Source organism: Anas platyrhynchos, chromosome 14 (genome assembly GCF_047663525.1).
Source record: "Anas platyrhynchos isolate ZD024472 breed Pekin duck chromosome 14, IASCAAS_PekinDuck_T2T, whole genome shotgun sequence".
Taxonomy (NCBI): Eukaryota; Metazoa; Chordata; class Aves; order Anseriformes; family Anatidae; genus Anas; species Anas platyrhynchos.
This window is the reverse complement of record NC_092600.1, coordinates 4,282,602-4,297,621: the sequence shown is the minus strand read 5'-3', so window position 1 is coordinate 4,297,621 and position 15,020 is coordinate 4,282,602. Positions and strand designations below refer to the sequence as shown.

Genomic DNA, 15,020 nt, shown 5'->3' with positions numbered 1-15,020 from the left:
GCCTTACAGCCTGTCGGTAGCAGGTCCCCATGTAATGCTAATTCCCGGATCCTTCACTGCTGATGTGCTTCGACACATCAGTTGCGTAGCCCATGACTTCCCCTCACGTGGCAGGTCGGTATTGCTGCTGTTCCACAGGGGAACAGCAAGGCAGGATGGTGAACATCCGGACTGCCAGATGTCACAGACAGCAGTGCTCCGTACCTGACACAGCAGTGGGACTACAACCAGGAGCAGAATCTGCCACTTCTTTGAGTAAAGGCAATGTGAATGCAGCAGGAGGATGCATTTGCTGCTGGATCCAACCAACTTCCTCAGATCTGAATCTGTAGCCATTACGAATCACCCTGCAGAAGTGATTTAATAGCGAACACTGAAAGTGCAGATTTATTCCCAAGGGTGAAGCAATTGGTCCAGCAGTTATTTATTCCTAACAAACTAGCACTGTTGCTAAATACCTATTTTCACCAAGCAGAAAACATTAATGTGACCTGATGGAAAGCCATTAGCATGCTGTAAAAGCTTGGGTTTTTATAGGCATGCTTCCATTATGGACTTTTCCAGCTCTACAGATACTATTCTATATGCATTGGTGGTGAAAATTAACAATATAATGTTTAATTTTATTCTTTCAGGGAGGGACTCTCAAAAGTATGCAGTGCCACAAATCACCATTAAAACTGAACTTGTAGAAGCATAAGATTAAACCAATATTGAACATTCTCTCACATCCCATTTCTACTCCAGCCTAGCAACACAATATTGTAAAATCTCCAGCCACTTACAAAACAAGCCTTATAATTCACATGGCAGGTAACTCTAAACAAAACTTAGTGCCTAGGAAGTACATGACTTTTAATGTCTAGCTTGCTGCCATATTGCTCTGGTACTGTGTGACAAGCAAGAAGTCCACATTGTCCAGAAAAAAGTTACAGTGCTACGTGACTCTGTATTTCACAATAAGCAAGCTATGTGACCAGACTCACAGAATGTGCATAACTTGTTTTATATCATTTGATTTCTGTTATCAGTCATCTATCCAGCATGTATCTGATACTTTATCATTACTGTTATTACTGTCATCATTCAGACAAGCAGTACTATATTTTTTCCAATTAAATGTGGACAAACTGGTTATTATTGTTTTACAATGTTAAATAGTCTCTTAGGTAAAGACTGAGAAGCAAATTCCCTAATTCCTGGATGCCAAAGTGCAGCCTGGGAATGTTCCTTGAGAGCTAGGCTAGTTTCAACTGTATCTGTACTGAATAAGAAAAAAAACAACAAACAACAACAAAAAACACCTGCAAATGCAGAGAAATTTAAAAAAGAAACAAAATAAAAGCTTTAAAAAGGCATATTTAACTACTGAGGTTAGTGCCCCTTCCATACAAAGGAAAACTGACGTTGCAGAATTCTGCATAGAAAAATCACTAATTTTAAATCTCCTGCTTTAAAAGATGCAAACTTCCTGACGTGGAGCAGAACTAACGTGTTTTGGTAAGGGGACCAGACACATAATGTACGTAAGAAATTGAGAATACTGCAAGAGAGCTCATCTTAACTCAAAGTCTGAAATTTTAGACACGGTGTACCCTGAGCAGCAAGAGGGAGTAGGTGGGAGTAGTCACGGGCTACTAGCCTTGTGGAAATAATTATTTCCATAAAATACCATGGAAACTGGCCTCGATTGCTGTTTGTCTCACAAGCAGAAAAACCAGAGCTGTATTTGTAAGACATATTAGTTGTAACAAGGAGTTCAGTCATTTGTCCTATAAGCCTGGAGGACAAGCCCATTTAGTTTTGATTAAAATATGTATTGTGAAATACAACACAAACCAGAATGACATTGTCTGGTATTGATGTTACATTCCTCCAGTTAGAATTAGGACAGACATGGTTTCAATAATTCAGAAGAAAAAAAATGTTTTTGCATTTTTGAAGACTATCTAAAATGACAATCAGGTCCAAAGTAATATGGTAAAATGCACATATTTTAAACACTGTAATAACACTATTTAATCAATTTTGATATAAATGTATTATAGTGCAGAAGATAATGAGCATCTTCCGTATAATTTTTATATTATTATTCTTGGTACAAAAAGAAAATATGACAATTTTAATCATGCTGTCTCTGATAAACATCTCTACATTTTCTCTCTTCTAGGTGAGTCAACAACTTATTTCACCCTGCTGTAATTGCTTCTAAATGTGTGTGGATTATCGCAACAGGCTTAAAACTAAAGTAAGAAAAGATTCTATCAGCTTTTATGCATCAGAGTGGATCTGCTCACAGTCATGCAAAACACACAGTGTGCCCCAAAAACTGCTGCTGCAAGAGCTCATTTGAAAGTAAATATCAAGATAAATTCAGTGTTGTGCTAACTGTCCACTCCAAATGCAAGCACACACACATGCATATAAACATACCCATGTGTATGTGACTTGTAGATGACTCCAAGTGTTTTGTCTGAGATATTTTGGTGATGCAATTCTGGAAATAATTACCTTCACAAATATTTCACTGTTCTTCATTAAAAGAGGCAATGTTCTAATTTGCTCATTTCACTGAGCCCTCAGGCAATGTCTTCAAACAATAAAAAATGAAGTATTATGCCAATAATATTTATAAAATAGATGGGAATAGAGTACTTAGTAGTGCTATAAGGAAAGATACTGCATAACAAACATGCCTTAATGGTTCAAAAATGAAGGTATTTTATTGAAAATTCCTCCTATGATCACTGTTTCATGGCAAAGTTCTACATGGATATATTTGTTGCACTGCGTTTTTGGCATCCGGTGGCTATTCTTCCACAGGGATGACACCTGTGCTGATAACCACCTCTGATCCTTCTGTCACTTGTTTTGCCTCATCTTATAAATACAGCAGCAGATGCCAAGATCCTGCAGTTCAGACTGAGATGATTACAGGAGCAGCTGAGTTATTGTGAAGACGAAACAGGCTTTGATCTGAACCTTCCTTAAAACGGTACATTTAAAACACAAAGCTCAGTGAGAACTGCATAAACAAAGATTGAGAGCTACAAAGGTCGCTCTCTAAAGCTGTAGGCAAAGCGTACATCTGCTTTCATAGTACTTAATGCTAGTTCCTTTTGTGCTTGCATTAATTGTGAAAACCCTGGGAAGCTCATCTTTGCTAGGCACTTAAAAAGGTTACACTGTTTTTTCATACAAGAAAACATAGAAGCAACTGAGGAGGTTCACTTCAATTTTACTGGAGCCCACCATCTTTACTGGCTTCCTCAGGGACCTTTGCAGAGTGAAAGATAAATCCAATTTGTCCACACTTAAGCAGGATGGAGACATACTCCTGAGTCAGCATATGCCAGGAGAAACTATTTTTCCCCCTCATTAACTTTTTTGCACAACAGTTTATTTTTATTTTATACTGTGTATATCCTTGTATTTATTTTCTATGTTCCCTACTGAATGTTACTGCATCTGATACCACCAGGGCATCATTAATGAAAAACGTTGTCATGTGATGAATTATTCTCAAATGAGAAAACGCAGACAACCCGAGAAGAGAAAATGAGGAGCTGCTGGACAGCATGGGGTCCATTTGAAGATGTCCCATGGGAATTCTTACAGCAAATGGTTAGGAAAACTGATTGAAATTCAGTAAGAAAGTGCAAACGAGACAACACAGCTCCCCAGTGGATTGCAAAGATCCCCTAGAAGGAAATCAGAACTCTCTCTGCACGATTGCACCTTGCAAAGTCAAGAAATGCGTACGTTTAGCCATGAAATACACAGCAGTTACACAGTGTTCAGGGCAGTATGAAACAACCAATTGAAGGAGTAATCTTACTTAAGGAAATACAATAAATTTTGAAAATCAAATTTGAATGGATTTTAGATCTGAATGTTTTTTTATTAGAACCAGTTTTACACCGGTGAAATACCATTAGCTTCCCAGGAGTGAACTGCTATCAACACACTAGCAAACACTTGCCTGGGTTGGTTCATCCATGCTCAAATACATCACCGTAACAAAGGCATTCAGAAACATAATTCTCACTGAAGGTGAATGAGGTGCACTGCAATCAAGGGCTTGGTTTCTGGGTAGGAAACTGTCTCCAGTGGTGTGAGCAACGGGAAAACTTCCCAAACGATGGGACCTTAGCTGTGTGGGAAATGATGGAGGACCTCTTCCCTTCCCAAACTTCGTGAGGCTCAGTTTTTAACACACCAGGTTTTTAACAAACCTGGCTGAACTGATGCTTCCACCACTATGGTCTCTGCTCCTCAACTGAAGAGCTGGGGTGCTGCAAAAGCCCAAAGCTAACTCTGGGTTGAAAAAGAGGACAGCTAAGCTGAACTGTGTGTCAGGGAAGACTATATATAGAAAAAGGCTCAAAACCCTACTGACTGTTGTTTACCTACCATGATATGTACCTCCTATAGCCATGTTATTTCTTTTAACAGTATAAGGAAAAGTATGAGGTGAACATAGTAATGAGCGCCTGGCCAGTTAGGTGCTGGGGGAATCAATAAGTTCAAGAAGTATGGAATGTAGTTTCAAAAATCTTCTACGAATACATATTTTAAAGAATCATTTAAAAAAATGTCATTTTTTTTTTCTCAGTTCTTCATATGCATTTGTGTATGTTAAAGTCTTTTAGAGAGAGGATTGAATTTTGTGTATTCAAGGATATGATTTATTGAAAACATCCTGATTTTTTTTTTAAATATTTGCACTATTAAAATATTTAACAACCAAAGAAAAGGAGGTGAGTGAGATCAAAACCATCCTATGGCATTATGAAAACAGTAAGCCGAGCAATTCTGAAAAGGATAAAAATGGCTTGTGTGAGAGGAATTTATTTAAAAATAATATGACAGAATTGGAACTGTGGCTGAGAAAGCTTTGAAAGCAGCCAGGCTGACAGAGTGTATTGTAGGGTAGTTGTAAGCCTTTGTAGAAGCAATTATTATCATCTCCCCAAAGCACAGACAAGTCTGTGAGAAAAAAAAAAAAAAAAAAAAAAAAAAAAAGGCATAGAAAAGAGAAAAGCCTGGCTGGAAAGTAGACCCCTTTCTTCAAGCCTAGGTACTTACTTGCTGATGGCTTAAGCCAAACTGAAAACAACCTGAATCTAATTTAAACTTTAGTTGTTCTGCAGAAAATTAAAGACCTGGAACTGTACCTGAAAGGACGGCTGAGGAAAGAACAACGTTCTGGGAGGGGGCCAGCGGCACTCATTTAAATGTAGATCTAGTGCAGTGCTTTCAAACCCATCGTCTGTCAGCCCTCATAGGTGCTCTTCAGAATAATTATTTAATCAGAGCAGCCATGGATCAATGCTCTCAAAGTGTTTGCAATTAACAAATTTTGTAAAAGGTCCAGGCAGGCATCCTGTAGAAGTGAGGATTTGGAGTTCCAGATAAAATTTTACATTATGCAAGCATCAGCATCTTTACAACAGCAGCTTTTTAATTGGGAACGCTACAGGGAAACAGAGCCCATGCTTCTGACAGGCTTCTCTTACAGTGTGCAGAGATATCTACAGGAACTCAACCTTTAGTTAAACCAATATTTTGCCTAGATTATTTCATTTATCAGTATTTGAGTACATTTGGACCATACTATCAAAATTAGGCTATGGACCTGATTCTGCTTTTCCAAGATGCTAAATTTATTTGGATGCAATTGAAAGTTGAGTCCGACTTTTGCAGGTGCAGCAGGCTATAAGACTTTTTGAATTCAGTCTCCCTTCAAACGTAGTCTCATGCATTTTAGATTTCATTGTTCTTGTGATGCACCTTAAAGATGCAAGGATATCTTTTCACACTCTTGTCCTTTTAATGTTTATTTTACTTCATGACAGAGCTGGAATGTACTTTTTCCATTTTGCTGCAGGTTCATGCACATAAACATCAAGACATGAAAATACCTGTAGATTTACAGACAGCAGTATAATGTTTGCTATCCCTGTCATTTACAGAAAAAGCAGCAGTCACATTAAAGAACAAAGTCCCATTGTTTTATTGTAAGCTAATAACCTGCGAGATGCTTTGTGTATGTCTCGTTTCACAGACTTAAAACACTCAAAAGATTAAAAATAATTTCCTACTTGATGTATTATGACTTATCATGGCTGTTATCCATAAATCTGTGTACTAGTTTAGTATAATTATATCCTGAATATAGTGAAAATAAAATTTCATTCCTCTGCTAGTCAATGTGGTCACAGGGAAACTGACAGCAGAATTGGGCAGCTTGATTTCTCTGTGGCTGATAAAGGAACACAGTTTAGTTGCTAAATTTTAACCCAAAAGGATTCAGTAAGTTTGATAATCAGCAGTTGTTTAAAATTAATCTCTGGAATGGCTTAAAGTACTTATGTTAAATTTGGATGAGCAAATCCAAATGAGTAAAACTATGTATGAGTAATACTACTTAATGGTACAACCTACATGTGAAGCTGGATAAATTTACCTATTAAGCCAATTAGGACTTGTCTGAGTAATTTGATTTGAGGAAGCTTTAATGTTTCCCTTGGTTCTAATGCTAATCCTTCATCTGGAAAAGAACCACTTCAGCAGGTACACAGCATTTGCGATGGGCATTAAATGAACAATATGTTTTGCAGAATAACTCATGGAATAAACATTTTAACCGTGGTGCCAAACTATCCGTTTTGTTTCTGAAAGCTGCTGAAGTAAAACACAAAGGTTACGTCCTGAACTAAATAATAAATATTACTTTCCTCATCTTTCTTCATCTATCATTTCCTTCCAGCTAATGGAGTTAGTGCTGCGCTGCTTGTGCTACCAAGTCCTTGTTTTCAGTGTGTATTTACAAATGCCTTGGGCACCAACAGGTGCTTTTTATCTGCGAAGGTAGAAGTTTCATTTCCAGTTTTTAGTCAAGAGATGATGGCCAATAATAAAGTTGGAAAAGATCCATACAAATATGTTTTTCATATACAAATATGAAAAAAATCCCAACAAATATGTGTGATAGCAAAACATTTGGATGGACTTTGTGGAGAGGATGTTGAGTCGTTAGTGATGAAGGAAACTGGCTCATTTCTGTGAGGAGGCAGGGAAGAAGCGGAAAGTGGGGTCATATGCTCTAGACTTGTGAAGGAGGTTTTAGGGTGTCTCTTCTGTCTTGGTGCTGTGAACTACAGTCCATTCTATCTACTGCCAGACAGACCTGTGGTAAGGATTTTGTTTTAGCAGAAATGCTGAGAAATGCTGATCTACATGGACAAACACAACATAAGCCAACTGAAGAGCTGAGAAAAAAATTGCTGATATACTCAAATGGTTCAGACAACTACTTAAATGTCAACATTATTTGTAAGTGAAAGCATTTGCCTTAAGCTAAATGACATGGAAGAAAGCAGACATGAATGATGTGCTGGTACTTCATAGAGTTTGATAGTTGTATTACTATCTCATCAGGATTGTTCTACAAAACACAGCATTTATGTTATTCCATGGTGAAGGTGAAATGCATAGAAAGAATTATATTATATGTAGGTCAAATGAACTAGTCAACATTCGTACACATATAAACTAGAAGAGTGTAGATTTCAGCTGCATAGTATTTTCTATGGTTAATTGGCTGCAAATTGGATTTGGAAGTAAAGCCAATATTTTCAAACTAAGCTACTACAGTCAAGACAGTGCTCTTGTAATGGTTCTCCATCCTCCTTCTACATTAGAAGTCCTTCAGCGTGAGAAATACTAATTTGCACTTTTTTTCAAAATGTAAATTTTGAATATTCTCAAATATTCTTGCAGATATTAAGTTTTAACAATGTTTTGTCCATTTCCCATGGCTCCAAAAAAATAAACACAAGAGAAATTCACTTATAATGTACAAAAAATCATAAAAAAGCCATTGGAGAATATATATATATACATATATTTTTTTTTTTTTTCTGAAATCCTCACTGACAATGAAAGGATTCACAAATCAGAAACCATTAGATCAGACTGTGTGAATTTGATCAAGAAACAAATATGAAAGAAAGGATGATTGAGATTGGATTTAGCTGTCTATGCAACAACAGGTGAACAACACACATATTCACTCATTCTACGTATCAGGCATAATCACAGAGATACTCCCATATAAAAGCAATAATGCAAGAGAAGCCTCCTTCAGCTGTTGCAAAGGCAGACAGCAAAGAGAAAAAAATCACCCTTGGATTCATATCCACCTGTCTGTAAAAAGCACTGCTGAAAGCCCAATTATTTTGATGGATACTGAAGAGATACAAAGGAAAAAAAAAAAAAGGATTTATGTAAATTACAATAAAAGAACTCAAAGTATTTCTGAAAGTATCTCAGGAATTTACAGTAAATAATGGTTTCAAAGGAAATGGTAATCATTCTGCACTGAAGGCTTCTGATCTTACCATCTTTACTTCAGATCGTATTAGTACTGTGCATCATTACAAGAATGTGTTCTTTGAAGCATGTGTACTCTATCTTCCTTCTATTCATCATAAATACCCTCTCAGTGAAAGTACAATTTGCCACCGTGCACACATTTGTCTTTCTTAGATTTAATTCATTTCCTAAGGAAATGTCACACAGAAATCAATCTTGCCAGTCCAAGTTCACAAGGCCTGATTCATTTAACAAATGATTTATTGACAACTGTGAGATAGAAAATAATGGAATGTCATTATTAAGAGCAACATTACACATTTCCAAAAGTGTGTAGAGAAAGGGTATATACAATGGATGTTAATATTCTTTTATGACCAAGCAATACTTTGCAAGAAGAAAGAATAGAGCTTGCCATGGTTAATGGCTGGCTTCCAGCTCATATTCTAACTCCTTTGTACTCACAGCTAATGTTATTACATAAATCCTGACCTTTGCTGCTGTTGGTTTCATTGAAAAACAACAGCTTGTAGAACAATAGATTAAAAAACCAAAAAACAAAAAAACCTGTCCTGTTACAGAAAATGTAATTTTGATTGGTATCCAAATGTAATTGGTTCTTCAGAGAAAACATGAAAGTTCAACCAAAACTGAGTATGTAACCATCAGACAGCAAGCATGGTAATTAATGGTTTAATAAACCATTTACCTAAGTGCTGTCACACATGGATCAAATACCTTCTCCTTTCTCTTTCCTTCCTTTTTTTTTTTTTACTTTTTTTTTTTTCTCTACCCAGTGCCAAAGAAAGCAGCATCTGCAGCTCTCCAAGCTGAATACACTTTGAATTTCTTCATATCCACACCACGAATGGTGCAGATATAGGTCCTTTTAACTGTCTACTAAGGAAGAGATAGAGAAAAGAACCAATTCCTTGCACTACACATTTATCTATATATTCCATAAACATTCCCTAAACTGGAAACTAAGAAGGTATCTTGGAATATTTAAAATATTACTTTCTATGAAAGATCTCATTTTTTAGTGGTGTGAATGACAAGATAACATACTTGAAGACTTAAGTATCAGTGCTGACTGCCTCTGCAGTTATGAGTGATGGTTTTTGCCTCCAGATCTCTGAGATCCTGACCAAAGGATAAAGTCTTAACTTAATGTCTTTATCTTTCAGTATGTAAATAAAGGTGTAATGCTCAGTAAGAAAAAAGTACTTAATCCAGTCAACTAATTGAACTACTGTAAATGGGAGTTGGCAAGTATATTTACAATGTGAGTAGTGGTATAGAAAAGTTGTAAATGAATTTACATTGCAATCAATTAATTAAAGATGCCTGATTCTCATACTATAATTATGTTCAATCACGGTGAGTCAATACAATTTTCTATCCATTCTAACTTTGTATCAATTAAATGAGTTATATCACTTTAGTGCTTCAGACTTGATGGACTCTCATATGAAGTATTATGAGTAAAGCAATGGGGAAAAAAAGCAGAAAGATAGTGGGGATGGAAGAAGAGAGTGGAGACAGCAGCTCTAGGGTGATAACAAATCACACTATTGGATGGATTTAGAAAAAAAATTACCAATGATTAAAGGTGTGCTTCTGTCATGAACTCCCTACTGAAACCACTATAGCCTATGGAGAAACAATTAGAATGAAAAAATTCAAACTCAGGACAAGCACGGTGGGATCCTAGGGTATCTCATAAAAATGAAAAAGATGTCTCCTGAGCTGTGTTCTGCTCTCATATCTATCATGACTGGAGTGATAGAATGTGACCTTCAGCGAGGTAAGTCCTTTGGTGTCCATAAGTCAGATGTTAAATCATCCAAGTTTCAGTTTGATGAGTCCTGGAGAAGAGTCCAAGCCCTAGTGGCAGATGCTCACTTTCCCATCTCTCAGTACCTGCACACACTGAGCAGAGATGCTCTCCTGGCCAGAGGCAACTTGGTGCACATCTAGATTTGAAATCTCACTTGCCCCTGAAGGCTGAGGAGCTGGTAGCCAGGGAATTGTTGCCCTGTGCTCCAGAACCACAACCCAGAAGCCTCACAGGGAGCTCTGCGCATGGGAGCTCCTGCAAAAGACCTTTTTAGTGCCTAAGAAGTGGCAGTGAAACATCACTGGGCTGAATTAGAAATGAAGTAGCTTGTATTCTCCCTCTGGACTTGTTGCCCCCCAGCACTTCAACGTTTCGCTGAATTTCTAAATCCCAGCTCTGCATAACTGAGAACTTGGTGCCTCAGACTAACCTGATGAGGCCCCAGCATACAGAATGCTATACACAAAATAACAGCTCATGCATGAGAGAGTTCATACTCAGATTTTCTTTTTGAAAAATAAAACAAATCCTCAGTCTTTTCTTTGTATTCCTGAAGAAATATCTGACATAGAGAAAAAAAAAAAAAGAAATTATTTCTAAAGATTTATAAAGTATGAAAAGTGAGGAATATTTGATATGCTTCATAAAATACAGATGAAAACATATAACATTTTGAAAACATGTAATTGAACAGGATACAACATTTCTACAGTACTCCACACAAAAGGCAAAAAATAGAAAAAAAATAAAATTAAAGTCTGTTCTCAGCAAGATAATTTAAACCTCAAGCAATACATTCCCTCCCAGTAATCAGTCTGCAAGTAAGATGATTTAACTGAGACCCTCAAAATCTCTGTAACAGAAAAGCAGGAAAACCTGATGAATTCAATTGCACTATATTGCACTGTCAACATTATAAAGTGAAAATGTTAACTCAACCTACAAGGCCTTTTTACTGTTAAACATCATCTCAGAAGTAATTTCAAAATCCCCAGCATCCTTATTTCATGAAAACAAATCTACGTATTTTCCTTCATTAGAGGTATGCTGAACTGGAAACCCTGGCGATACAAACTTGGGCACTGGTACGTTTACAGAGAAGAGTCACAAGGTAGTGGCACAAAGCATTAGTCTAAAGAATTTCTTAAAGATGCTACAGAGGTGCAGGTTACTTGTCATCAGTCACCAGGAGACAGCTGTGAGTGTGGAAGGAACATAACTTACTGCAGTTAAGCACTTAGTCGCGAGTAAGTTCAGTTCTGGGGTAGTCTGTGGCAACCTTTGCAAGCCAGCGAGCAAAATTCCAATAAAAACACTAGGCTTTTTTTTTGTATTTACTGCAGACGTGAAAGACATGTTATATGAGCCAACATCAGGGCACAATAAGACCAGGGAACAGAGAATGTCTGGTGGGGTCATGGAGGGGAACCTTACAGCTGGCAGTGTCTCATGGCTTACAGATTGGTTGCTCGGCTCCTGACCTGACCTGCTCCAAACAAGAAATGATCATTTCCCCCTTCTAGTACCCTCTATGTGTGCTATTTAGAAGAAGCAAAAGGAAGAAAGATCTATAAAAATTTTCCACACGTTACATTATATGTAAGGTATGGTGAAATATGTATACAGTAACTTGGAGTTCTTGAAAGTAATTAAATGGTTATTCTAGAAAATAGATGTAAATGTCAATAGGTCGAGAAAGGTAACAAAGTCATTCCTGAGCTCTTATGAACGAAAGAACTCATAGAGGTGAATTGAGATCTGCAATGTAGTTGTAGCTGAGAATTTACAGATTTTTCAATTTCATTTTTTTCAACTCAAAGCTGAATTTTTTGGCTTATCAATCTGCCAATCACATTTTCGTAAGAGGAAATTCAGTTATCCACATCCCAATGAGCCTGCTTTCTACCTAGTTCCTTTTGTGGGAATTGTACTTTATAACCACATCTTTTATGATATCTCAGAATAAAAAATTCAATAGCTGCTGTGTTGAATTCAGAAGAACATTATTCCGCTTGTTTAGAAAATGAAAATGACTCCCTCTTTTCTCTCCCCTTGCTCTCACCATCAGTTCACTTTGAAAGAATTTGGTACATTTTGCTCGTTTAAAAAAATAATTCTTTTGTTAACTAGTGTTGCCTGTGCAAATGCTACAGATGTTTCCAATTATGTCATTGTCCCTGTCATCCGAATAAATCTGTAAAACCACTGAATTAAATCTCTCTAGTATAGGAATCACTATGACTTCTCTCTTTCAAAATGGGAAATATTTTCTCATTACTTGCTACATTTCTACCACAAACCCACGCAACTCTCCCATCATCTCTAAACTCACTGAACTCCCTCTCTAATGCCTTGGGTCCCATCCCACAATACTATTGTTATCACAATTTTGCAAAGATAATGTAGCTCAGCTCAACACACCGACCATGCCATTCTTCACCCGGCTCCTCACGCTGACAACACCTCCCTCTGCTCCTGGCATCTTTCCATCAGCCTCCCTCTCCCCACTGGATAAAACAAGCTATGAGTCTTTGTTCCAGGACCCTTTACGCCTTTCTCTCTATTTTACTTCTAATCATATCTCTACTAAACCTTCATTGACTTCTCTTTGTTAATGATGACAGTTTTTATTACCCAGTTGCTAAATTTTGAAATGAGTATCTTCATCTTTTCTTGTCATACCTGTCAGAAACTCCCTGCAAACACCTGCAAAGTCATGTCACCATCCTCCTTAAAACTCATCTTTAACACGATGCCTACACAAAAACAGAGAAATGCATGACAATTAGGCACTGAGGTACTGACTACAAGACTGCCCATACTGCTGACCCATATCATCACATCAGCATTCATCAGCATTGCCACTGCTCTTTGTTCTCTTTGCTTTTTGTAGCTTGCAGAAAACATCTTTTTATTCTGCTTATGTGAAACAGACGTAGCAAATATCTGGTCCCCTTATTATCTTAATCAAGTACATCATTAAAAGAAAGCTATCTTAAAATAGAGAACTTTATAACCCTTTCCAGATGTATAAAATGTACTTTGCAAGGGTAGAAAAATGAATGTAACACATTGCCGTGGTGACAGAAAGAAAAAACAATAATTGGAATGGGTGACGGAGAAGTAAAATCAAATCTAATATTTTTATTTTTTCTTTTAAACTGAGAGGCTGCACAGGATGCATTTTAGCCATCTGTGCACAGTCCATCTGTACTTAGAAAAGCTTCCATGAAAATTCTGCTGTCAAACTTTGGGGATGGCACAAGACATGCCAAGGAGTGCAGGATGGTGGACAGCAGCACATCGATTAAGATGTCTCAGATTGTCTTTCTCCAGTCACTTACAGATGAACTTCAAATCAAAAGTCTTCCTAAGAACTCCCTTCAATCAGTTCTTCATTCCTATTTTGTACACTTATTTCTACTTTTCTAAGGGAATGTCAAACTACTAGCATCAGTCAATAGTTATATAGGAAAATAGGAAAATAGATCATGCTGTAAGCAATAGAATTATCAACACTTGCTTTGCTTCAGATTTGTTTCCTCCATTTTTATGGCTTAAGCCTATACAACCCCCTAATGCCATAGACGCCAAAGCCATCCCCAAATTCCCCCACAACATTTCCCTTCCCACAAAACTAAGAAGCAGCTGTGGGGACTTTCTGCTGCCTGTGTGACTGATATCAGGCCAAGCACATTAGGGAAGTACTGAGCCCTTCTTGAGTCTTTCTTTTCAACCATCCACCAAATTTATCACAAAACACAGAGGAATCATGACCTCTGCTCCTCTGTTGAAGTTTGCTTACAGGCTCAACAGCTATGAAAGGAAGTTCGGCAAAGAAATTATATTGCCTTTGTTAAAAATGCCTCCAATATTTCTCAACACAATAAAGAAAAATACTCCCTGATAAAGCTAATTCCTCTCTATGGCTTTGTTCATTTTGGAATTGGGAAAAATTGTTTGGAAGCCCTTCATGTGTAGATGTTGAAGCCTTTCCCCTCTCTGTGACTGCTGCAAAAAACCAGCACTTCTACATTTACTTAAGACACTGCATATGCAGAAGTGCTTTCAGGTCTTTGCCATGGGATGCAGCCTCCTTTCACTCATTTACTTGACACTCAGATGCACTAAAGGCAACTGCAATGAATTCCTATTTGCATATTCAGAAAACACTGCAGTAAAGTGTGAGTGTTCTGATGCAAAGTGCTGCTAAAGAGAACTATATTTGTGCTGCAAGTAACTTAGAAAAAAACAATTTAGCCATGGATTAATACATAATGAGCAATTGACAACAATTGTTTGAATGCAGTGTTGCTGACCTGCTTCAACTTCCTTCCTTTTCACTAATAATTTGTTTTTAGAAAGTTTTTCACTTGATTTCTTAACCACATAGGCACTTAGCAGTTTGTATTTTCCATCAGTTCTGTATATAATAATAATTATCACTTCCCTCTGAAACAAAAGTGCAAATGATGTGTTTTTTTTTTTTTTTTTTTTTTTTTTTTTAACGATGAGAACGCAAACTATGTGACTTTGGGCTCAGTAGAGTTCAATACATCTCACGGACCTTTACTCTGATAAGACTTTGCTATGAATGAGAGAATTCAGTGAAGTGTGGTAGGTATAATTAAAATTGTGTTATGCTGCTGATCCACAGGCAGATAAATTCTATAAGCACAAAATTGCACGGGTTTGTTAAAAAATATTGGCTGTTCATTTCCTTATAAAAAGCTACATCAATTTAGAGATAGTTAAACTATAAATAAGAAATGAATTACAGTAGTTCACAAGTTCCTCAGAA

General features: G+C 37.0%; 1 protein-coding gene across 1 annotated transcript in view; it reads right to left on the bottom strand.

Annotated features, from left to right (window-relative positions):
* Window positions 1-15,020, bottom strand: part of SPOCK1 (SPARC (osteonectin), cwcv and kazal like domains proteoglycan 1) — a 285,184-nt gene that overhangs the window by 22,038 nt on the left and 248,126 nt on the right. The gene's annotated exons all lie outside the window — the stretch shown is intronic.